At 46.4% G+C, this 23,255-nt stretch overlaps 2 long non-coding RNA genes and 1 pseudogene across 2 annotated transcripts; 2 read left to right on the forward strand and 1 right to left on the reverse strand.

Moving 5' to 3' along the window:
• Window positions 1–8,313: 8,313 nt before the first annotated feature.
• On the reverse strand, window positions 8,314–9,976 carry LOC136355422 (uncharacterized). The gene is made up of 2 exons (XR_010739671.1): window positions 9,874–9,976; window positions 8,314–8,545 (listed from the first exon to the last, which is right to left on the reverse strand). It is a non-coding gene; the product is annotated as an uncharacterized lncRNA (long non-coding RNA).
• A 1,806-nt stretch (window positions 9,977–11,782) lies between these two features.
• Window positions 11,783–16,065, forward strand: LOC136355089 (uncharacterized). The gene is made up of 3 exons (XR_010739170.1): window positions 11,783–14,500; window positions 14,669–15,535; window positions 15,648–16,065. It is a non-coding gene; the product is annotated as an uncharacterized lncRNA (long non-coding RNA).
• Window positions 16,066–21,636: 5,571 nt separating this feature from the next.
• LOC4329762 (7-deoxyloganetin glucosyltransferase-like) lies at window positions 21,637–23,255 on the forward strand (annotated as a pseudogene).

Below are 23,255 nucleotides of genomic sequence, written 5' to 3' on the forward strand. Positions count from 1 at the left end.
GGGAGGAAGACGACGGAGTGCCGGAAGCGTTATCCACTGCTCGTCGGATCGGGCGTTGCATCGGTTACGGGCCGAGAGCCGCCCGTTCACGCGATGGACGGTCCCGATCGGATGCTAATTGTCAGTCATACACGTCCCACGCGAACACACCAGCCACGACACCCGTTAACCGGAAAGGATATTTAGCGATCGATCGCTTCCGATTTCCGTTTCCCATAACCCCGCACGATCAGCCCCCCTATACTCCTCCCTCTTCTCCCCTTTCCTTCTCCCCCTTTTCTCTTTCTAATACGGTACACCACAATTTTTTTTAAAACAAACAAAAGTTAGAAAAAATTATATATAGAAATACTATATATAAAAAATATTAGGTGTATAAACTTTAGATGTATAGAAATACTATAAAAAATATTTGAATTCAAATTCAAATTTGAATCAGATATAATTCAAATTTAAATTTGAAACGGGTATATAAACTTTTGACTTATAAACTTTAGGTGTATAAACTTTAGATGTATAGAAATACTATATATAAAAAAATATCAAATTTAAATTTAAATCGGATATATAAACTTTTGACTTATAAACTTTGGTCTCTAAACTTTAGATGTGTAAACTTGAGTTGTATAAACTTTAGGTGCATAAATTTACTAAAATAGGAAAGTAATGCGGTATCAAAAAAAAAGAAACCAGGTGGGGGGAGGGGGGAGAATCTGATCGCTACCCCCATTGCCAGGGCGACTGATCGCCCATTAGAAGCCCCCAAGTTAACACCACATGCAAAAGAGACGAAGACGTCACACACATACCGGTTGTGAATGCATCCTTAACACCTACTCAAAGAGATGGAGACTAGCAGCAGGGGCGGATCCAGGAACAAAAAAAATTGGGGGGGCTCAATTACGCAGTCGCAGTTTCTTTAACCTTCAGCCATTTAGAGGCCTTTAGTTTATCATTTATGGTGAAAAAAATTGAGGGGGGTGCTCCGGGGGGTATTCATGGGTTTTGTGGGTGTAGGAGGGACTTGAGTCCCCTAGTCCCCCCTGCACCCATGTTGGATCCGTCCCTGACTAGTGGCACATTCTTACCCTCAGTAGAATTCTATTTAAACCTTATTTGGTTGTACGTAATATTTGTAGGCACTAAAATTTAGACACTAGTTGGTGTGTTATGCACCCCACGACTCAACCATTATCACCATAATACTGATGTTGCCCTTGTCGTTTAGATATTAGGTGATAATACCGATGTTGCCCTTATCGTCCAGAGGTTAATCGGGTGTGTAGGAACATACATATTTGAAAAAAAAAACTCTTCTCAGTTGTAAAAGAAATAAATTTAATATAAGATTCTATCAAATAAGTATGTAAAATCTAATGTTTTATAGTATTACAATAGAGTGGCACTTTTGATGGTAAATCTAAGACATTATTTTGTCTGATATAAACCGAGTATTTTTATGGTGTTAAAATTTTAAAAGTTTGACTTTTTAATAAAAATATCTATATCATGGGAAAATAGCATGCAGGGCATTAATCCACATGTTAATGACAAATACAAGTATACAACAGTATTTTGCAATCTGTGAATTTTTTCGACGGTATCAAGCATTAGATGCGTGGGATATTTATTCGGAATGCTAGGGGATGTGATCCCGTCTCCTATCCCTGTGTGGTATCGCAAGTGTCACACCCTGAAGTTTCCTCCCCTTTTTCTTGCTTTAAAAATTGGTTAAATAAATTGCCCGAAGAAATTACCTTAATTAACCTAGAGCTAAATCCCTAGTTAATAAATGCAATTAGTAATCGGAAATAGCGTGGTGGAATTTTTCTTGAGTTCCCCATGCTCCAATACATTAACAAGATTTTTAGTGGAATTTTCAGAGCCTTGGAAATAATTTTAACCAATTAAAAATCACCAAAGTGCAATTTTAAATCCCAGAAAAAATCCTTTCTTCTTTTTCTTTTTTTTTCCTTCTTTTTTCTCTATTGGGCCGTCGGCCCACTCCCTCCCGCGCTCGGCCTCCTTTCTTTGGGCCGGCCTGTTCCCCTTCCCCTCTCTCCGGGACGCTGACAGGTGGGGCCCACCTGTCAGGTCGTCCCCTTCCTCCAGCCGCCCGCCCCACGATGGCAACCGCCGCCGAAACCGCCCGCGCCGCTGCCTTCTCCGCTCCACGTCACGCCTCCACTCCGCGCCCGCACCTCGCGCCCACGTCGCCGCCCTCTCCCCCGCATCTCCCGGCCCTCGCGCGCGCTCGCAAGGGGCGGGATTCGAATTTGAATCCCCCCCATTCTCTCTCTCTCCACCCCCACGTCGCCGGCCAAATCGGTCACCTCCCCGGCCACGTCCGCCCCCTCCCGCACCTATAAATCACTCCCCACGTCCCCCTCTCTCGTTTTTCGCACTCGCCGCGCCCTCCCGTGCTTCCTATCATCGCCGCGCCGCTCGCCCCTTGCGCCGCCGCCTACCGCCGTCTCCGGCCACGCGCCACCGCCGCTAGAGCCGCTGCCGCGCCGTGAAGCCGCCGTCGTCGCGCTCGCGGGTGCCATCCGCTCCACGGCCGCCGCTTGGTTGCCGCCAATCACCCCCGAAGCCCCGTTTCCCTCGCTCGCCGGTGAGCTCTCCTTTTTCATCCATCTCCGGCCGGCCACTTTGGTCGTTGCGGTTGTCCTCTCCACCCCTAATCCCTCTTCTCTTTTCCTATAGGTGTCGCCTCCGCCCGTCCGCCCCTCCTCGTCGCCGGGTCACCGCCGCCTTTCATCCTCCGCTCTGGTCGCCGTGCTCGCCGGTGAGGCTCCCCTCTGCTCCCCTTTTTCCCTCTCTCCCGTGTGCGCCGCCGTCCTTCGCGCGTGCGCCGTCGCCTTCGGCCGCTGCCGCCGTTTTTCGCGCCGCCCGCCGCCGCCTCCCACACCGCCGGTTGCCACCGCCGGCGACCGCATGCCGCCGCCGTTCACCATGCTTGCCGGCCGGCTTGAAGCCGAGGCCCAGCCCGGTGGCTGCTCCCTGCACCGTCCGATCGGCTCGGGCCGATCCGGACCCTTGGCCCCGTGGACCGGCCGCCTTGAGCCGCTGACATGCGGGCCCCGCTTGCCGGCGCCGCCCCCCCTTTCGCTGACGTCAGCCCTGAGCTTTATTGCGCAATAAAATGATTAAGGCTTTTTCTTTATTAGTAAAAATACAGTTTATCTTCTAAAATTCATAAGTAATTCATCCGAGCTCCGTTTAAGTCCATTCAAGTCTCAGTAAATCAAGAAAAATGCAAAGAATCCATTAAAAATGGTTTTGTTTCCTGTTTCAGTAGTCTTATAGCATGTTTTGCTTGCGTGCTTTGTTTGTCGCGTAGGTTTCGGCCGTTTCGTCGATCCGCGGTTTCTCGAAGACGTTGCTGAGGTCTCATCAGTTTGAGAGCAAGGCAAGTCATGCTTTACATTTGATCATTTTGTACCCAATTTACAAACACCCTGCATTTCTATTAAATGTTGCATTCTTTTACAATGTCATGTGGGATGGGTCCTATTACTCAGCCATTTATTGTTTACCATATGCCATTGATAACCTGGGTATCAAAATGATTAGATGTTGGTTTAGGAAATGCTTAGCCATGCTTAGCTCCACTAGTACACAAAAAGGGATCACATTATTACATAGACTTTGTCTATTAGCATAGTTTTGGATTGGTGCCACCGCAATGGTGTTAGTTAATTAAAATGCACTGAATGGTGGGCTGTGGGTGCATGGTTTTGCTGGTCGCACCCATGGCAGTTAAGGACCGGTTCACGGGAAACCCTGGGAGACTTACCGTGCTTACCACAAGCGGGAGTGGGTAACTGCTTGATCTGAAGTATAGCTCGACCCTTTCCTAGGCACCGGTGGCGAGGGTGGGCGTGATGGAGTTGGGTCGGCCGAGGTGTTCGGTTGTCCAGCTGCCGGATTCACCGCGGCGCAAGAGGGGACCGTCCACTGCCTTTTGAGGGGTGGGGGTGAAACCTTAGCGTGGTGTGGATGGTTAGGGGAGGGTTATGTGGAGGGTCTTGTCACGATTTCCCCCTTTGCAGTATCATGGTGATACTTCGGGGCATGGCGACATGTGTGGAATCGTGTCTTGTGGGTACAGTTGTACACCTCTGGCCAGAGTAAAACTATTCGAATAGCCGTGCCCGCGGTTATGGGCGATCAACCAGATTCACCGTGATTAGTCTCACCCCTAGTTTAGCTTAATGAACTGGTGTAGTTCAGGTGGTTGGTTGGGCCTGTTGCAACGTGGTGTAGCGTTGGACAGTGATTGGTTAATATTGATTAATTACTACAGCTGTTTTACTGCTTTCAACTACTGCTTTGAAATGCCTGCTTTATGCAAAAGAACCCCTAGCTTCCTTTGGTTATATCCTGCATCATACCTCCTCTTCCGGTATGACTTGCTGAGTACAGTGGGTAGTACTCAGTCTTGCTCTCTTTTCCCCCACACCAGAGTTGAAGTTCTTCTCAGTTGGAGCCGTCTCAGAGAGGTTGGTTTCGTCGCTGCCGTCAAGGTTTGCCTGTGGAGTGGAGTCGCCCGCTGCTGAAGTCAAGCTTCCCGGTTTAGCTCGCTTTTATCTTTCCCGCTGCATTTGTAATCTTTTATATTTTTGTAAGATGTGGGTCTGTATGTCAACAATTGTCGTTTGTGTACTCTGGCTGGTCCTGGACAGGGATTTAATGCACATTCAGCTTAGAAATTCTGGTTCGAGAATTTCCGGGTGTGACAAGTTGGTATCAGAGCCGACCTTGACCGTAGGACAAGCCAACTGGAAACCTAAGAGCCCTCTGAACCCCTTTTTTTCATATGCATATGCCCTTTTGCACTTGGATTTTGTTTCAGGAAAATTTTGGGGTTTGTTCTTTTGATTTGTGGGAAAAATCTTGGTCGCTTATTTAATTGGATTTCTCGACTAGGTACAGTCTAGGGATTTAGTAAAAGTTTATTCAGAATTTATTCGGCAGTCGGTCGGGAATTGTCGGGTGATATGCATTAGGTCGTGCCTATGTTCGGTGGGGTAAGTTTATGCGTATCAGTATGACTATGCATCTATTTCATGCATTAAGTTATTGTTTAGTCAGTTGCATTAGTGTCTTTTGTCTCGGTTCGTGAAAAATGTTGTTCTATGCATAAAATCATGCTCGGTTATTTATTTGAGTCTTCTTTTGCTTTGTTTAATTTGGATTTGAGCATGAATTGGTTCCTATCCCTTGTCTTCTTTAGATGTCAGTCCTATCCCTCGTTTGCAAGCGCCGCCCCGAGCTTCAGAGTCGCCGCCCTTAGCTTTATCGCCTTCTTAGTCTGTTTGCCTGCTAGTTTTCGTGTTTAGGTTTGTTGCTTGTGGGTTAGTCGGCGGTCGATATCATGTGTCAGTGGTATGACTGCCTCAATTAGGAGTTGCGTGCCTCTTTTTCAGTGTTTTAATCAAGATTAAGATAATTGCACTTAAATTCATAAGCAAGATTAGTTTCTGAGCCCCCTGTTTTTCTTCCTTTTCTCATATTTCTACCTATCCCCTTCAGATGGAGATAAGGAATGGTTCACGCGACTCAAACAACGCCAGTGGCAGCGAAGAGCCGATCAATGGAGCACGTGCCAACAGTGCATCTGACAACAGTCCGTCCCCACCGCCCGAGAACCCAACAATTGCTCAGGTGTTGGACAATCAGACGCGGATGATGACAATGATGATGCAACAGATGCAGCAACAGTACCATCAGGTGTTGCAGCAGGTGCAGCAGCAAGCACAGCAACAGCAGCAGAACCTGCAGTTTGGTCCTCCACCTCCTCAGTCCAAACTGTTAGAATTTCTTCGTGTCAAGCCGCCCACTTTCTCAAGCACCACCAACCCAATCGAGGCCCACGACTGGCTTCATGCCATTGAGAAGAAGCTGAATCTTTTGCAATGCAACGAGCAAGAGAAGGTTGCTTTTGCTACACACCAGCTGCAAGGTCCCGCTTCTGTTTGGTGGGACAACTACATGGTGACCCGTCCAGCTGGGGCAGAGGTTACTTGGACAGAGTTTTGTCATAGTTTCAATAAAGCACAGGTTCCCGAGAGAATTGTGGCACAAAAGAAGAGAGAGTTCCGTTCCCTGCAACAAGGAACCAGAACAGTTATAGAGTATTTGCATGAGTTCAACCGCCTCGCACGCTACGCCCCTGAGGACGTGCGTACCGATGACGGGAGGCAGGAGAAGTTTCTGTCTGGTCTTGATGATGAATTGACTAACCAGTTGATCTCTAGAGATTATGAGGACTTTGAGAAGCTGGTGGATAAGGCTATCCGTCAGGAGGAGCACTGTAACAAAATAAACCGTAAGAGGAAGGCAGCTCAGTTCAGGACTCCCCAGGGGAAGTGTCAGAAGCCTCGTTTCACAATGGGATATCAGGGTGGACCTTCCACCATGATTATCCGACAGCACCGTCCCTACCACCCGGGTAGCTTCAACAAGAACCACCATAGTGGCAGTCACAACAACAGTGAGCAGCACAGCTTCAACCCTACTCCGAGTTCACTAAAGATTCCAGCCCAATCAGTTCAGCCAGCTCTGCTAGAACAGCCCAAGAGGTTGGGAGAAAAACCCGAACTCTGCTTCAATTGTAACAAACCCGGACACACGGTTGGAAAGTGCCCGAAGCCAAGACGTGATGGACCCAAGTTCGTTCAGGCCCGTGTTAATCATGCATCTGCAGAGGAGGCGCAGTCAGCACCAGAGGTTATATTGGGCACATTCCCCGTCAACTCGACACCGGTAGTAATATTGTTTGATTCTGGTGCAACCCATTCCTTCATTTCCAAGCGTTTTGCTGGTGCACATGGGTTATCTTTAGTGAAGTTTAAGATACCAATGCGAGTTCATACTCCTGGAGGTGGCATGACCACAACTCACTACTGCCCATCTGTGACAGTTGAAATTCAAGGGTTGATTTTTCCAGCCAACCTCATTCTTCTCGAATCCAAGGACCTAGATGTCATACTTGGAATGGATTGGTTGACAAGGCACAGAGGAGTGATTGATTGCGCCAGCCGCACCATCAAGTTGACCAATGCAAAAGGAGAGGTGGTAACCTTCCAGTCTCCAGTGCCGCAGAAGCCAGGGATCAGTTTAAACCAGGCTGCTGGTGAAGAACAAGAGGTAGCAGTGGAGAAAACCACTAAGAAGCTGGAGGATATTCCCATAGTCAGAGAGTATCCAGAGGTTTTTCCGGATGATCTGACAACAATGCCACCAAAAAGGGATATCGAGTTCCGGATTGACTTGGTACCTGGAACTGCACCGATCCACAAGAGGCCTTACAGAATGGGAGCCAACGAGTTGGCGGAAGTCAAGAAGCAAGTCGATGAATAGTTACAGAAGGGATACATCCGCCCGAGCACGTCGCCTTGGGGTGCTCCGGTTATCTTTGTGGAGAAGAAAGACAAAACCAAGAGGATGTGCGTTGACTACTGCGCACTCAATGAGGTCACCATCAAGAACAAGTATCCTTTGCCAAGGATTGATGATCTGTTTGATCAGTTGAAAGGAGCTACTGTGTTCTCTAAGATAGACCTGCGATCAGGCTATCACCAGTTGAGGATCCGCGAAGAGGATATTCCAAAGACAACATTCATCACTCGGTACAGGTTGTTCGAATGCACAGTTATGTCTTTCGGACTCACTAATGCACCTGCCTTCTTCATGAATTTGATGAACAAGGTGTTTATGGAATTTCTAGACAAGTTTGTCGTGGTTTTCATCGATGACATACTTATCTACTCCAAGTCCGAGGAAGAACATGAGCAGCATCTTCGGCTGGTACTTGAAAAGTTAAAAGAGCACCAGCTATATGCCAAGTTCAGCAAGTGCGACTTCTGGCTTAAGGAAGTTCAGTTTCTCGGTCACATCGTGAATGCTCAAGGAGTAGCTGTGGATCCAGCAAATGTGGAGTCAGTTACCAAATGGACCTCACCAAGGACAGTCACTCAGGTTCGGAGTTTCTTAGGACTTGCGGGCTATTACCGCCGGTTCATTGAGAACTTCTCTAAAATTGCTAAGCCAATGACACAGCTATTGAAGAAGGAAGAAAAGTTTATCTGGTCTGCTGAATGCAATAGGAGTTTTGAAGAACTCAAACGACGGTTGGTGTCTGCACCAGTCTTAATCCTGCCTGATCAGACGAAAGATTTCCAGGTCTATTGTGATGCATCTCGCCAGGGGCTAGGATGTGTGTAGACCCCCGATTTTGGAAATCGGAAATCTTCTGTGTTTATCCGTACCAGTCCCTGGATCAGTAGTTGGTACACACATACATAGTTGGATCACAACATATCACGAATGAATTTAGGCTAAAAGAGTTAAATACTTACATTAGGGCCAGGTAGGCCAACAACTATCAGAGAACAACAGCGGAAGACAAAATAATATAAGGGCCCGGTTAACATGCCACAGGCAGTCGACTGGGGAACGAGACCTAGAACAAGACCGCACTCCGATCATCTTGTGGGATACGCAAGCGTACCGACAAGGGCTTCTCTTCAACACTCTCCTAAAAGATATATAAATAGCAAGGGTGAGTACCAACCGTACTCAGCAAGCCACCACAATAACAATGCATATGATAGAGGGTATTTCAAGGAATGGCTTCAGGTCCTTTTGCATAAAGCTAATTTTACAATTCTTTTCACAAGCCTAAAACCTAGCATAGACTGATCAAATTTTAGTACCAGTGTTCACTTTAAACAACGACGGTTCTGTCCACCATCCATTGTGATCCCAAGGATAGCTTCCCGCCATTGAATCGTCATGGTTTTCTGAGGATGTCCACCTTCCCTCCTCTCGGGATGTGGCTCCATCAGCATAAAATTCATCATGCAATATCCCATTCCCCACAAGTTAAGAATTTAGAGTCTAGCCAAGTGTAATACATGTCCCGGTGCTCAATAACCGCGAGCACGGCTATTCGAATAGATTTGGTTTACTCACACTGCAGTGGATGTACACTTTACCCGCACTCCGCGACTGCCCAACACATGAGCCTCGTCCCAACTCATGAGACGCGTCACGGCAAAGCTTTTCGATAACCTCGCATTGGCAGTACCCGCTCCATGAACTTAAATCCTCATGCACTCTAGGCGTCCATGTTTCTAGCAGTGAGAGGAGTTCTGGCGCTCCCGGGAAAGAGAAGTCTCACACACATATTAAATTATGGTTCAAGTTAAGTTCTCTCTCTCACACACTCATGGCAGTCCTACCAATGGCGACACCGATGTAGGGCACGCCTCTTGGCCCTACCTCAACGGCTGTCCCATCGTAGCGCACCTGCCTCACTTAGGGGTGAACCATCTATGCAGGGATACTGCCTCCGCTCGGCTATCTAATCCGCTAGGTCTATACCCATTCGAGAAGTACGGTTGTACGGGGGTCGTTTCATGCTTAACTTCATGGCTCGGTCCTTAATTGACCGGGGACGGTACTAGCCTTTTCCAGATACCACCCAAATCCTCCGTCCGCCCCAGTCGAAAACAGTTGTTTAATTTTATTTTTCCTTTCACAAATCATGTCATCAACATCATGGCAATGTGGCGCTCATGTCTCCACATGCCGCATCTCAATTACCTTCCCAAAGGTAATTGCCCAAGCATATAGCATTTGATAAATATGAGTATGCATAATTCTAGAATAGCATTTCTAAGCAATTGTCATAGTTGACTAGGGACTCATACGTAATCATGGGTACAAGGATTTTAAGGGTAAACAATAATCAAGGCATGGCATAATCACAAGTAGGACGTTCATCATTGCATGCAATTTTATTTGTAAACAAAACAATTTCGCAATTAGGATCAACATGTTCAACGAATAGTGATGACTTGCCTTGCTCAGGATAGTCCTTATTCTTGATATAATTCTTGATCAACCTTCACCTCCTGGAAGTTGCTGACGTTGCCTCACGACTAACCGATACATAAATTCTATAATACGCAAGAAAAACCAATATTCAAATAACAACCAAATATGCACAACAAAATATACTATTCATGTCTGCTAATGGATTCCAATCTCGCTAGGGGCTAAGGTTTCTTAATCTTTCTATTATCAACGTGGCCTATTTAGGAGTTAACCAACATAGCATTTATAGGATACATATATATTTGGCTAATCGGTGGTTTAGTCTATCAAATGGCTATGGAAGGATTATGGCTAGGCATGCATTTATCTACATAGCACGGTTATACACTAGAGGTTCTGTTGCCGGATGGATTTTGGATCGGTCAAATAATTACTGTGAATCATTTGTATTATTATTTTATTAATGGAGGCTTTATTTTAATTATGTACATATTTCACTTGTCAAAATAAATTATAAAAGGTTAACAATTACCCATGCTTTGTATGTTAGAATTGTTTAGGTTAATCATATTATGGTTACGGATTATCCCATCACATAATTTTACAATGAATAATCCAAATTTACAGTTGATCTGTAATTATACGAGGACAAGATGTATAACTAGTATTTATCTAATATTCAGTTTGTCATATACTCCCTCTAAATTAATATACGCAACAAGCAAATTAATACGATACCATATATCTATAATGGGATGTACAATATGTGTGTGCACAATATCTTAGTATATTGAATCATTTATTTGAATAGTTTCTATTTACTGCTTGGTTAACTAAGGGTTGCTCACCTTGCCTACTATATGCTATTATATGGGATATGTCGTTGATTAATTTCATATAGGTGATTTAATCACACTAGCTCTGTTATTATTTGCCATAAACAAGCTTAGGACCGTTCTATGTGTATCTATATTTTACTTACCTAATAATTATAAGGCTAACTCTATTTAAATAACTAATAAGTCGTGGGTTTTAATTATATTTGGACATAGATTAATAACTGGCACTAATATTTTCCTATATATCCATTAATTTGAAGGATTGATTATAACTAATTTATTTAGTTGCTACAGCGACAAGACATGTTAAAGATAATTATGCTACTGTACAATATCCATTTTTATTCATTGGCACACTATTTAGGTTAACTATCATCTAATTATTTGATATTAGTTAAGTTATAATTATAAATATATTTTGTTAAATAGTGAATTATATATCATTGGAAAGCTTATGAATTTAGATGAATTTAGGTTCAAGTTTCACTTAAATCCGAGTAAAAGTCGAATGCGAAAGTCGATTCCTTTTTATTAACTTTACTATCTGCGAACTACGGCAAACCCAATTTCGATTTAAACTATTTTGCGGGTATAAATATTTTGTTGTCATAAGTTTTAAATTTACTCATCCTGAGCATTATATCCATATAACAGGTTAGAAATTTCGATTACGAGCTAAATATCGGACGAAATCTTAGAAATATTATACAATTTAATTTAGTCTATGACTAAACGATTAAATATAATACACGGCTAAGATTCCAAGTAATTGAATCCGAATTTCTACCGTGAACCGATGACTTATAGAGATTACCAAAAATAATCTATAATAATCTATAAGAATTCATCTAATTGTTTGGTTATTAATTATATCTAAATTACTACCAATTTTAATTTAATCTGATCCAGAAACATATATTTATAATTAACTCGGAATTTCGATCGAAATACTATTACGCTCGAGGAATTTCCAAAAATAATCTATGATTAACCCCGACCATTTTTATTTCCTAAATCCTCCTAATTTCTCCCCCAATTTCCCTTCTATTTTCTCCTTTTCTTCTTTTCTATTTTCCCTCTTTTTCTCTCCTCTTTTTCTTTTTCTCTCTTTGCTCTCCCTCTCTTTCTTTTTCTCTCCTTTTTCTCTCCCTCTCTTTCTCTTCTCTGCCGGCCTCTCTTTTCTTTTTCTTTCTCTCCTCTCTCTCCTTTTTCCTTCCTTCTCTCCCTCCCGGCTCCTTTCTCTTCTTCCTCGGCTTCTCCCTCGGGCGGCGACGGCGGTGGGCGCGAGATGGAGGGGGGGGGGGGGGGAAAGACGGCTCACCGGTGGCGGCGACGACGGCGACGGCGGCGCAGGACGCGGCGCGGCACCCGGTACGGTGCGGCGTCACCGTGGTCGGCGGCGCGGCGGCAACGATGGCGACGGCGGCGCAAGTCGCGGCGCGGCGCGGTGACTTTGTGGCGGCGGCGCGGCGGCACGACGACGGCGGCGCGTGGAGAAGGGGGAAGAGGGAGAGGAGAAAGGAATGGAGTGGGAAATAATGGAGAGGGGTGGGGGTGTTTATAGGGAAGAGGGGAAGAAGGTGAGGGGAGGGGCGGCGACGCGACGGTGGTGACGCGATGGGTGGCGACGTGATGGCGGCGCGGGGCTCGGGGCGGCGCGGGGCTCGGCGCGCGGTGGCAGGCGGCGATGGGACGAGCGGCAGCGGTGACACGACGGGCGCGCGGCGCGGCGACGGGATGGTCACGCGGCGATGGGATGGGCGGGCGGCGCGGCGCGGGACGGCGACGCGCGGTGACGGCGATGCGACGGATGGTGCGGCAACGGAACGGGCGCGCGGCGGCAGGCGGGCGCGCGGCGCGGCAACAGCGTGGCAGCGGCGGCGCGGGGCGCGAGGCAGCGGCACGGGGCTCGAGGCCGACGGCGACGATGGCGACGGCGGCGCGGCGGGCGAGCGGCGCGAGGCGGCGACGACAGAGGAGAGGCAGAGCAGCGCGCGGCGCGCGGGGCGCGAGGGCACGCGGCAGAGGAGGGGCTAGGGCTAGGGAACGCGATCGAACACCTAGGGGGCAATGAATAGTGACTTTTCCTATTTATCCCGATTTCAGTTTATTTTCCATATAAATTTGATTCTATAATTTCTAAATCTTGCATAAATAAAGTTTACTCAATATTTGTGTTATCTCAACTAATGAATTCACCCTAGATTAATATTACTCATATTTTATTTTTATATAATTTATTTGAGTTTTAATTAGGGTTAATTCTTATTCCATCGTACTTAAATTTAATTGATCCAAATATGGTCGCGATAATATTTTATTTATTTCTATCCACACCTAATCTTTATTTTAATTTGTATTTACTCCTAAGCATTTGGGTGACCATATTAAGTGCTCAAATGTGAATTTTCCCAAAATTTAATATTGTCCAATATTTAATATATATCCTAGATTTTTATAATTCCCTATATTTGGGATTTTGGTATTTATATGTTTTCACATATATTGGTTTATCTTTTTGGATTGGTTTTACCACCACATGGATTTCTATAATTTAGCATTTGTGATTCAATTCAAATTATATAATATCTAATTAATTTTTCCCAGTAAAACTACTCTATAGATAGAGTTCCATTTATTTGAATGATTATCATTTCCTAAGTGTTTATATTTCATGGCACGCATCACATGGTTCAAGTATTTAATATTTGATCTATAAATTAAATTGGTAATTAACCTTCCCTTTGTCTGGCTTTGTTTTCTCGTGCGTAAATATTTATAGGGTTCATAATAAATATCTTATTATTATAATTATTACTTAGCTGTATAACTTTAGTTTAATTTTCCATTGTGACAATTTATAGCTTGGCAAGTAAAAGCAACCATAACATCCAGCATGATGCAAAAAGTTTTAAAAAGTTCGAAATTTTAGTGATTTTTATTGTTGGGAATTTTCAGGATGTTACAATGTGTGTTGATGCAGGATGACAAAGTGGTTTCTTATGCTTCACGGCAGTTGCGTCCTCATGAAGGCAACTACCCAACGCATGATCTGGAATTGGCCGCAGTTGTTCATGCTTTAAAGATTTGGCGGCACTATCTCATCGGTAACCGTTGTGAGGTATATACAGATCACAAAAGTCTAAAGTACATCTTCACTCAACCTGATTTGAATCTCAGACAGCGAAGATGGTTGGAGCTGATCAAGGATTATGATATGGGAATACATTATCATCCCGGCAAGGCTAATGTGGTTGCAGATGCCTTGAGCAGGAAGAGCTACTGCAGCGTTGCATGGGTAGAGCAACTATGTTGTGAGGTTCAACGCGATTTGGAACATCTGAACCTTGGTATAGTTGAGCACGGATTCGTGGTTGCCCTAGAGACACAGCCCACACCGGTGCGTGAAAACGGTATGGAGTCCGGATAAGTTACGCGCAACTTATCCGGTTCGGTTACGCGGGCGCCCTGATCAAGTGACCTATCTCTATATAAACCGAGCCGCCGCCTTCACGCAACATACGCGAAATCAATCTAGGGTTTGCCTCCTACTCTATACTGTGTCGTCGCTCGTAGACTACTCCATCCCGCTCGCCGGCGTGCACCGGCGATCGGGAGAGCAGGTCTTCGGAACCTCTGCCTTCGATGTCCTGCACCGGGAGAAGGCGGCAATAAGGTTTTTGGTAAGCGCTTCGCGCGACTGCTCCCTGTTCGTCCACGACGGCTCGTCTTCCTCTCCGCTCACGTGCTGCGCGCCTTTGTCGACGCCCGAAACCGCGAGTTGCCGAGCAACCGGTCTTTCCGTCACCTCGGTACGTGTTACGCATATTTGATTTGTTCATGTTTTACTGCTTAGTTTACATGTGTAGATCTAATGATGCGTTCAATCTAGTTTACATCTGCAATGTCATGATTTATTTATGGAATAAATTAAATCATTATGTGCTTATAATTTCAACAATCCAAAAACCTTATTATAGGCGCTGTGATTTTACTATGGCTGGTTTTGCCGATGCACTGAGGCCGGATAAATTCACCGGTGTGCACTTTAAAAGATGGCAGATCAAGGTCACTCTGTGGCTGATAGCTATGAAATGCTTCTGGGTGAGTACTGGCAAACCTGAAGGAATTCTTACTGCTGATCAGCAGAAGCAATTCAAGGAAGCCACTACTCTCTTTGTGGGATGCATTCTTAGCGTTCTTGGCGATCGTCTGGTCGAGGTGTATATGCATATGACCGATGCTAAGGAGTTGTGGGATACACTGAATACTAAATTCAGTGCTACTGATGCTAGCAATGATCTGTATATCATGGAGCAGTTTCATGACTACAAGATGGCTAACAACCGTTCTGTAGTCGAACAGGCTCATGAGATACAAACCATGGCTAAGGAACTCGAACTCCTTAAGTGTGTCTTACCCGACAAATTTGTGGCCGGGTGCATTATTGCGAAACTACCTCCATCATGGAGAAGTTTCGGTACTGCACTCAAACACAAGAGACAGGAACACTCCGTTGAGGGGTTGATAGCGTCTCTTGATGTTGAGGAGAAAGCTCGGGAAAAAGACGTCGCGTCTAAGGGCGATGGTGGGCAGTCCAGTGCCAATGTTGTGCACAAGGCCCAGAACAAGAGCAAGGGGAAATACAAAGCTCAACAGACTACCAACTTCAAGAAGCAGAAGAAGAACAACAACAATCCTAACCAGCATGAGAGGACTTGCTTTGTGTGTGGGCAACCAGGTCATCTAGCTAGGAAGTGTCCACAGCGCAAGGGGATGAAGGCACCTGCAGGGCAGACTTCTAAGTCTGCTAATGTGATCATTGGCAACACTGGAGATGGAAGCAGGTATGGTAATTTACCTATTGTTTTTTCAGTTAATCAGTCTACTAATTGGTGGGTTGATACTGGGGCCAATGTACATGTTTGTGCTGACATCTCATTGTTTTCTTCTTATCAGGTCGCACGGGGTTCCACCGTCCTAATGGGGAATGGGTCACATGTTTCTGTTCATGGTATTGGCATGGTAGATCTGAAGTTTACTTCGGGAAAGATCGTGCAGCTGAAGAACGTGCAACATGTCCCTTCTATCGACAGGAATCTTGTTAGTGGCTCCTGTCTGACTAGAGACAGATTTAAGTTGGTTTTTGAGTCTAATAAAGTAGTCGTGTCTAAACATGGATATTTTATTGGCAAAGGTTATGAGTGGGGAGGCCTGTTCCGCTTTTCCCTTTCTGATTTCTGTAATAAGTATGTGAACCATATTTGTGGCAGTGTGGATGATGAGGCTAATGTTTGGCACTCACGTTTATGTCATATTAATTTTGGCTTGATGTCTCGGCTTTCCAGCATGTGTTTAATTCCTAAGTTTTCCATTGTCAAAGGTTCTAAGTGCCATAGTTGTGTGCAATCGAAGCAACCTCGCAAGCCTCACAAGGCTGCCGAGGAGAGAAACTTGGCACCACTAGAACTCCTACATTCAGATCTTTGTGAAATGAATGGGGTATTGACGAAGGGTGGAAAACGATATTTCATGATGTTGATTGATGATGCTACTAGATTTTGCTATGTGTACTTGTTGAAAACGAAAGACGAGGCTCTAGACTATTTTAAAATTTATAAGGTAGAAGTTGAAAATCAACTTGATAGAAAGATAAAAAGACTTAGGTCTGATCGTGGTGGAGAGTTCTTCTCAAACGAGTTTGACTTATTCTGTGAGGAACATGGCATCATACATGAGAGGACTCCTCCCTATTCTCCCGAGTCTAATGGGATTGCTGAAAGGAAGAACCGCACACTGATTGACTTGGTGAATGCCATGTTGGACACCGCGGGACTACCTAAGGCATGGTGAGGGGAAGCATTGTTGACCTCGAATCATGTGTTAAATAGAGTTCCTAACAGAAATAAGGACAAAACACCATATGAGATATGGATTAGGAGAAAACCATCACTTTCTTATTTGCGCACATGGGGGTGCTTGGCGAAAGTCAATGTACCAATAACGAAGAAGCGCAAACTTGGACCTAAGACTGTGGACTGTGTCTTTCTGGGATATGCTCATCACAGCATTGCCTATAGATTTTTAATAGTTAAATCCGAGGTACCTGACATGCATGTTGGTACAATTATGGAGTCTCGTGATGCTACCTTCTTTGAGAGCTTTTTCCCAATGAAGGATACGCATAGTAGTTCGAGCCAACCCTCTGAAATAATTCCCAGTTTAATCACACCACCAGAAGAAACTGAACATACACATGAACATGTCACTGAGGAGGATGTCAGTGAAGCTCCTCGAAGGAGTAAGAGACAAAGGACGGCTAAGTCCTTTGGTGATGATTTCACTGTGTACCTCGTGGATGACACTCCTAAGTCAATTTTAGAAGCATATGCATCTCCTGATGCAGACTACTGGAAGGAGGCTGTCCGTAGTGAAATGGATTCCATTATCGCTAACGGGACTTGGGAGGTGACAGAGCGACCCTATGGGTGTAAACCTGTGGGGTGCAAGTGGGTGTTCAAAAATAAGCTTAGGCCTGACGGTACTATTGAAAAGTACAATGCTCGGTTTGTTGCTAAGGGCTACACTCAAAAAGAAGGCGAAGATTTCTTTGACACTTACTCACCTGTTGCTAGATTGACCACAATTCGTGTGCTACTTTCCCTAGCAGCCTCACATGGTCTTCTCGTTCATCAAATGGACGTTAAGACAACTTTTCTTAATGGAGAGCTGGATGAGGAGATCTATATGGATCAACCTGATGGGTTTGTAGTTAAAGGTCAAGAAGGCAAAGTGTGCAAATTGTTGAAGTCTTTGTATGGTCTGAAACAAGCTCCTAAGCAATGGCATGAGAAATTTGATAAAACATTGACATCTGCAGGCTTTGCAGTCAATGAGGCAGATAAATGTGTGTACTATCGCCATGGTGGGGGTGAGGGAGTTATTCTGTGCTTATATGTTGATGACATACTGATATTTGGGACAAACCTTGAGGTGATAAATGAGGTTAAATCATTCTTGTCTCAAAATTTTGATATGAAGGATTTGGGAGTAGCTGATGTTATCTTAAACATTAAGCTAATTAGAGGTGAGAATGAGATTACACTCTTGCAGTCCCATTATGTGGAGAAGATCTTGAATCGCTTTGGCTACATTGATAGTAAGTCTTCTCCAACACCTTATGATCCTAGCTTGTTGCTTCGCAAGAACAAGATAATTGCTAGGAATCAACTGGAATACTCCCAAATCATTGGCTCGCTGATGTACATGGCTAGTGCAACTAGGCCTGATATCTCCTTTGCTGTGAGCAAGTTGAGCCGGTTTACCTCTAATCTGGGAGATGATCACTGGCGTGCGCTTGAGCGAGTAATGCGCTATCTGAAAGGTACTATGGAATTGGGGCTTCACTATACGGGTATCCTGCGGTACTGGAGGGTTATAGTGATTCTAACTGGATCTCTGATGTGGATGAGATCAAAGCCACTAGTGGATATGTCTTCACACTGGGTGGTGGTGTTGTTTCGTGGAGGTCTTGCAAACAGACCATTTTGATGAGGTCAACCATGGAAGCAGAACTGACGGCATTGGATACTGCTACTGTTGAGGCAGAATGGCTGCGTGATCTATTAATGGATCTGCCTATTGTTGAAAAACCGGTGCCGACTATCCTTATGAACTGTGACAATCAAACGGTAATTGTCAAAGTGAATAGTTCTAAGGATAATATGAAATCGTCTAGACATGTGAAAAGACGATTGAAGTTTGTTAGGAAATTGAGAAACTCCGGAGTTATAACGTTGGATTACATCCAAACAGCTAGAAACCTGGAAGATCCCTTCACGAAGGGACTATCACGAAATGTGATAGACAATGCATCGAAGGAGATGGGTTTGAGACCCATGTGAGTTATACTATGGTGGTAACCCAGTCTAGGTGATCGGAGATCCCGTGAATTAGAACCTGGGAAGAACAAACCATTAGTAAACTAGAGAAGAGTACCAATCTATACCCTCTCTAAGTGAAGATGCATGTACTCTCGTGAGCTGCAAGGCAGGTTGGCTATGCCTTAATGAGTTCTGTTGGCTTTAATTAGCGAAGATGCTATCCTGCAGAGCATTCTTGAAAGAACTCACCTTTGTGAGCTTGACTGTTGGTCGCAGTCTATGGAGATTTTGGGTAAATCTTTTAGGAAGCTTACTAAAGACCTAGGAGTATGACTTATACGCTCCACCCGAGGGGTAGTCTACAGACGGTCTAGTACCAGATAAGACTCTGAATGAAACTTGCTTGCACAAGACTTGCAATTCAAGGCGTAGTCCATTGTTCAAGTTGTGAGTAAGTGTAGCTTGGAGTTCTAGATAGATGTTCAACCTTAATCGGTCTCCATCGAACCGCTGGTATATAAACAGTACATTGGAAAAAGGCAAATCTCAGTGGGATTTTGAGATTTGGTGGAATATTGTTGGAATTAATAGATGGGCTAAGGCCCATTCGAAGATTAGTTCTTTTGAAAATCACAAAAGCTCACCTCATGGGATGGCATGCATGTGGAGTTTAGTACCACCTTGCTTATTCTAGGAGAGGGGGACCTCCTTAAAAGGGAGGATGCCCTCCTAGCCACTTAAAGTATGTGCGGTGGAGAGAAGAGGGGAAACACACATGCGTGCTCGCTCGCCTCGCCTGGCAGGGCAGGGCGGCGGCGCGCGTGCACGACGTACGCGTCGAATGGTCCACAAAATTGCCTCCTCACCCTTGCGCAGATGCAGCCTCCTTTTGTAGTTTTGTTTTGTTGCAGGAAATTCGGATTTGTTTTGTTTTGGAAACATTCCGAAAAATCTGGTGCGTGTAAACGGCGTGGAGTCCGGATAAGTTACGTACAACTTATCCGGTTCGGTTACGCGGGCGCCCTGATCAAGCGACCTATCTCTATATAAACCGAGCCACCGCCTTCGCGCAACATACGCGAAATCAATATAGGGTTTGCCTCCTACTCTGTACTGCGCCGTCACTCGTAGACTACTCCATCCCGCTCGCCGGCGTGCACCGGCGATCGGGAGAGCAGGTCTCCGGAACCTCTGCCTTCGACATCCTGCACCAGGAGAAGGCGGCAATAAGGTTTTTGGGAAGCGCTTCGCGCGACTGCTCCCTGTTCGTCCACGAGGCTCGTCTTCCTCTCCGCTCGCGTGCTGCGCGCCTTCGTCGACGCCCGAAACCGCGAGTTGCCGAGCAACCGGTCTTTCCGTCACCTCGGTACGTGTTCGACATGTTGTGCATATTTGATCTGTTCATGTTTTACTGCTTAGTTTATATGTGTAGATCTAATGATGCGTTCAATCTAGTTTACATCTGCAATGTCATAATTTATTTATGGAATAAATTAAATCATTAGATACCGTAAATCTATTGTTGTAATGGCGCAACCATCCACCACATCGAAACGTTTCTTTATAGGTATTCCATGCCTGGTGATTGGGTATCAGCTTGATACCGACGGGTATCAGATTTTGTACATAGGTATTAGTCATAGACATATATAATATATTCATAGGTATTAGACCTAGTACTCATAATATATCATCCCTTTCGGTTCTAACAGGATGCTTGTCCCCTAGCTAGCAGCCACCCGTTTGTTCATCTGATTAATTAGATGGATCTATAAATTTTGTTTCATTTGTTTTGTATGAGGTAGGAATACTAGATAGCCACCCATGTGAGAAATTAAATTAATCTAGCAAGATAAAAAAAATATGGCCTGCAGCTTGGGATTAATTGAGGAGCTGGTGAGCATTACTCGGCAAGCATAAGACGCACATCATAACTTATGTACACACTTAAAGAACTTTAGAAAGAGACGTCGGGAATCTTTTGGCACTTGCAGCTACTCAATAATCTCCAAGTCATCCAAATACAATTTCTTACTTCAGATTTTAAGACCACAAGTAGATATAGAATGTAGAAATGAACCATATAGTCGGAAGCTAAAGTTTCCCACCTTGTAAAAATTATCACCAGCTAGATGCCTAATTAAGTACCCCCAAGCAATTTCTTAGAATCTTCAGGTTCTCAATCTATACAGAGTACATCAGTACAACTGTCTTAGTCTAACTTGATAAGGAACTTTGTTTAAGACAGGAGGCCACTTTGTTTACAGTAAATGTTTTCACTAAAAATAGGCGGCTTTGAGATGGCCAATAGAGTAGGTGCATTGTGAATAATAAAATGTCATAGTGATGCATGTATATGCGTAATTCGTCGTGATCACATGGAGTCATAGGGGCGCAGCTAAAGGGGGTGCCGGAGAGGGCCAACACCCCCCTATCCGACCCCTTTCCTGTGCTACTAACTAGCGTATTAGCAAGTTAATTAGTCCATTATCAATAAACATGATATAGAAAAATAATTAATAAGAAAGAGACGGAGAGTCAACGCAAATCAACTCCTCGCCTTCATTGCTTCGGCTTCACGTGTATCTCCATTCTCCCATTGCGTTTCGTTGTCGATCATGGTGTCTCAAGTCAAATTGTCAAACATCCAATGATACAACTAAAGAGCTAAATTCAAGTTATTTTATGGCAGAACACATGATGTTTTATTTTATTATCGGCAATGCTTACTTTGACTTATAACTTATTTGCTCTATCCACACCCCCTAACCATAAATCCTAGCTTCGCCCTGGAGTCATGGACAGCATCCGTAGAACTAGCAAAGATATAGGGACTTTGTGTTTTTGACTTTTAATTTGTCTTCCTTAATTTGTTCTTTGTCCGTGGAGAAACGATTAGTTAAAGAAATTAACAAATCAAACAAAGAAGAATAATTACATACGACCGAGGAAGAAACACCGAGCTCTATAAATGGCAGCCCATCTCGTTGCTTCGCCTTCCAGAGCAATTCACGTACAGACGTTTGCACGGATCCTGTTCGATCGAGAGCTGACCAGGCGCGTGCATGGGCAGTGCGAGCACTCCGGCCGCCAGCGACGGCGAGATTAAGCTGCCGCCGCCGCACGCCGTGTGCATGCCGTTCCCGGCGCAGGGGCACGTCACGCCGATGATGAAGCTGGCCAAGATCCTCCACGGCAGGGGCTTCCACGTCACCTTCGTCCACACCGAGTACAACCACCGCCGCCTTCGCTGCGTCCACGGCGCCGACGCCCTCGCGGTCGCGGGCCTCCCGGGGTTCCGCTTCGCCACCATCCCGGACGGCCTCCCGCCGTGCGACGCCGACGCCACGCAGGACGCGGCGGCCATCTGCCAGTCCACCATGACCACCTGCCTGCCCCACTTCAAGAGCCTCCTCGCCGGCCTCAACCGCTCGCCCGGCGTCCCGCCGGTCACCTGCGTGGTGACGGACGCCGGCCTCACCTTCGGCGTCGACGCCGCGGAGGATCTCGGCGTGCCGTGCGCGCTGCTGTGGACGGCCAGCGCCTGCGGCTCTCTCGGCTACCGCCATTACCGCCTCTTCATCGACAAGGGACTTGTCCCGCTCAAAGGTATCGTCTCCTTCCTACGTACACCCGTTCTTCGTTCATGGCGATCCAGTTGCATGACACGCCGGTGATCAGATGCATAGCAGCTGACGAACGGGTTCCTGGACACGCCGGTGGACTGGGCATTCGGGATGAGCAAGCACGCGCGGATCGGCGACTTCCCGAGCTTCCTCCGCACGACGGACCGCGACGACGCCATGCTCACCTACGTGCTCCACGAGACGGACCACATGGCGGACGCGGACGCCATCATCTACAACACCTTCGACGAGCTGGAGCAGCCGGCGCTCGACGCCCTGCGCGCCACACTCCAGCCGGCGGCCGTCTACACCGTCGGCCCGCTCAACCTGCTCGCCGAGAGCCTCGCGCCGTCGAGCGGCGGCGGCGACCCGCTCGACGCGCTGGGCTCCAACCTCTGGAGAGAGGACGACGCCTGCCTCGGCTGGCTCGACGGCAGGGCGCCCCGGTCCGTGGTGTACGTGAACTACGGGAGCATCGCCGTGATGAGCAACCAGCAGCTGGTGGAGTTCGCGTGGGGGCTCGCCGGCAGCGGCTACGCCTTCCTGTGGGTGATCAGGCCAGACCTGGTGACCGGCAACGACGACGCCGCCGCCGCCGCCGCCGCCGCTCTGCCGCCGGAGTTCATGGAGGCGACGAGGGGCAGGGGCCTCCTGGCGAGCTGGTGCCCGCAGGAGGCGGTGCTGCGGCACGAGGCGGTGGCGCTGTTCCTGACGCACAGCGGGTGGAACTCGACGCTGGAGAGCCTGTCCGGCGGGGTGCCGATGCTGTCGTGGCCGTTCTTCGCCGAGCAGCCGACCAACTCCCTGTACAAGCGCGCGGAGTGGGGCGTCGCGATGGACGTCGGCGGCGGCGGCGACGTGCGGCGGGAGGCGGTGGAGGCGAGGATACGGGAGGCGATGGGAGGGGAGAAGGGGAGAGCGATGAGGAAGAGGGCAGCGGAGTGGAGTGAGAGCGCCGCGCGAGCAACGCGGCTCGGTGGGAGCTCGTTTGGCAACCTGGACTCGCTGATCAAAGATGTATTGCTCTCTGGCAGGAGGAGTTAGAAACGAAGGATGGA

The sequence above is a fragment of the Oryza sativa genome, chromosome 2 (assembly GCF_034140825.1).
Source record: "Oryza sativa Japonica Group chromosome 2, ASM3414082v1".
NCBI lineage: Eukaryota > Viridiplantae > Streptophyta > Magnoliopsida > Poales > Poaceae > Oryza > Oryza sativa.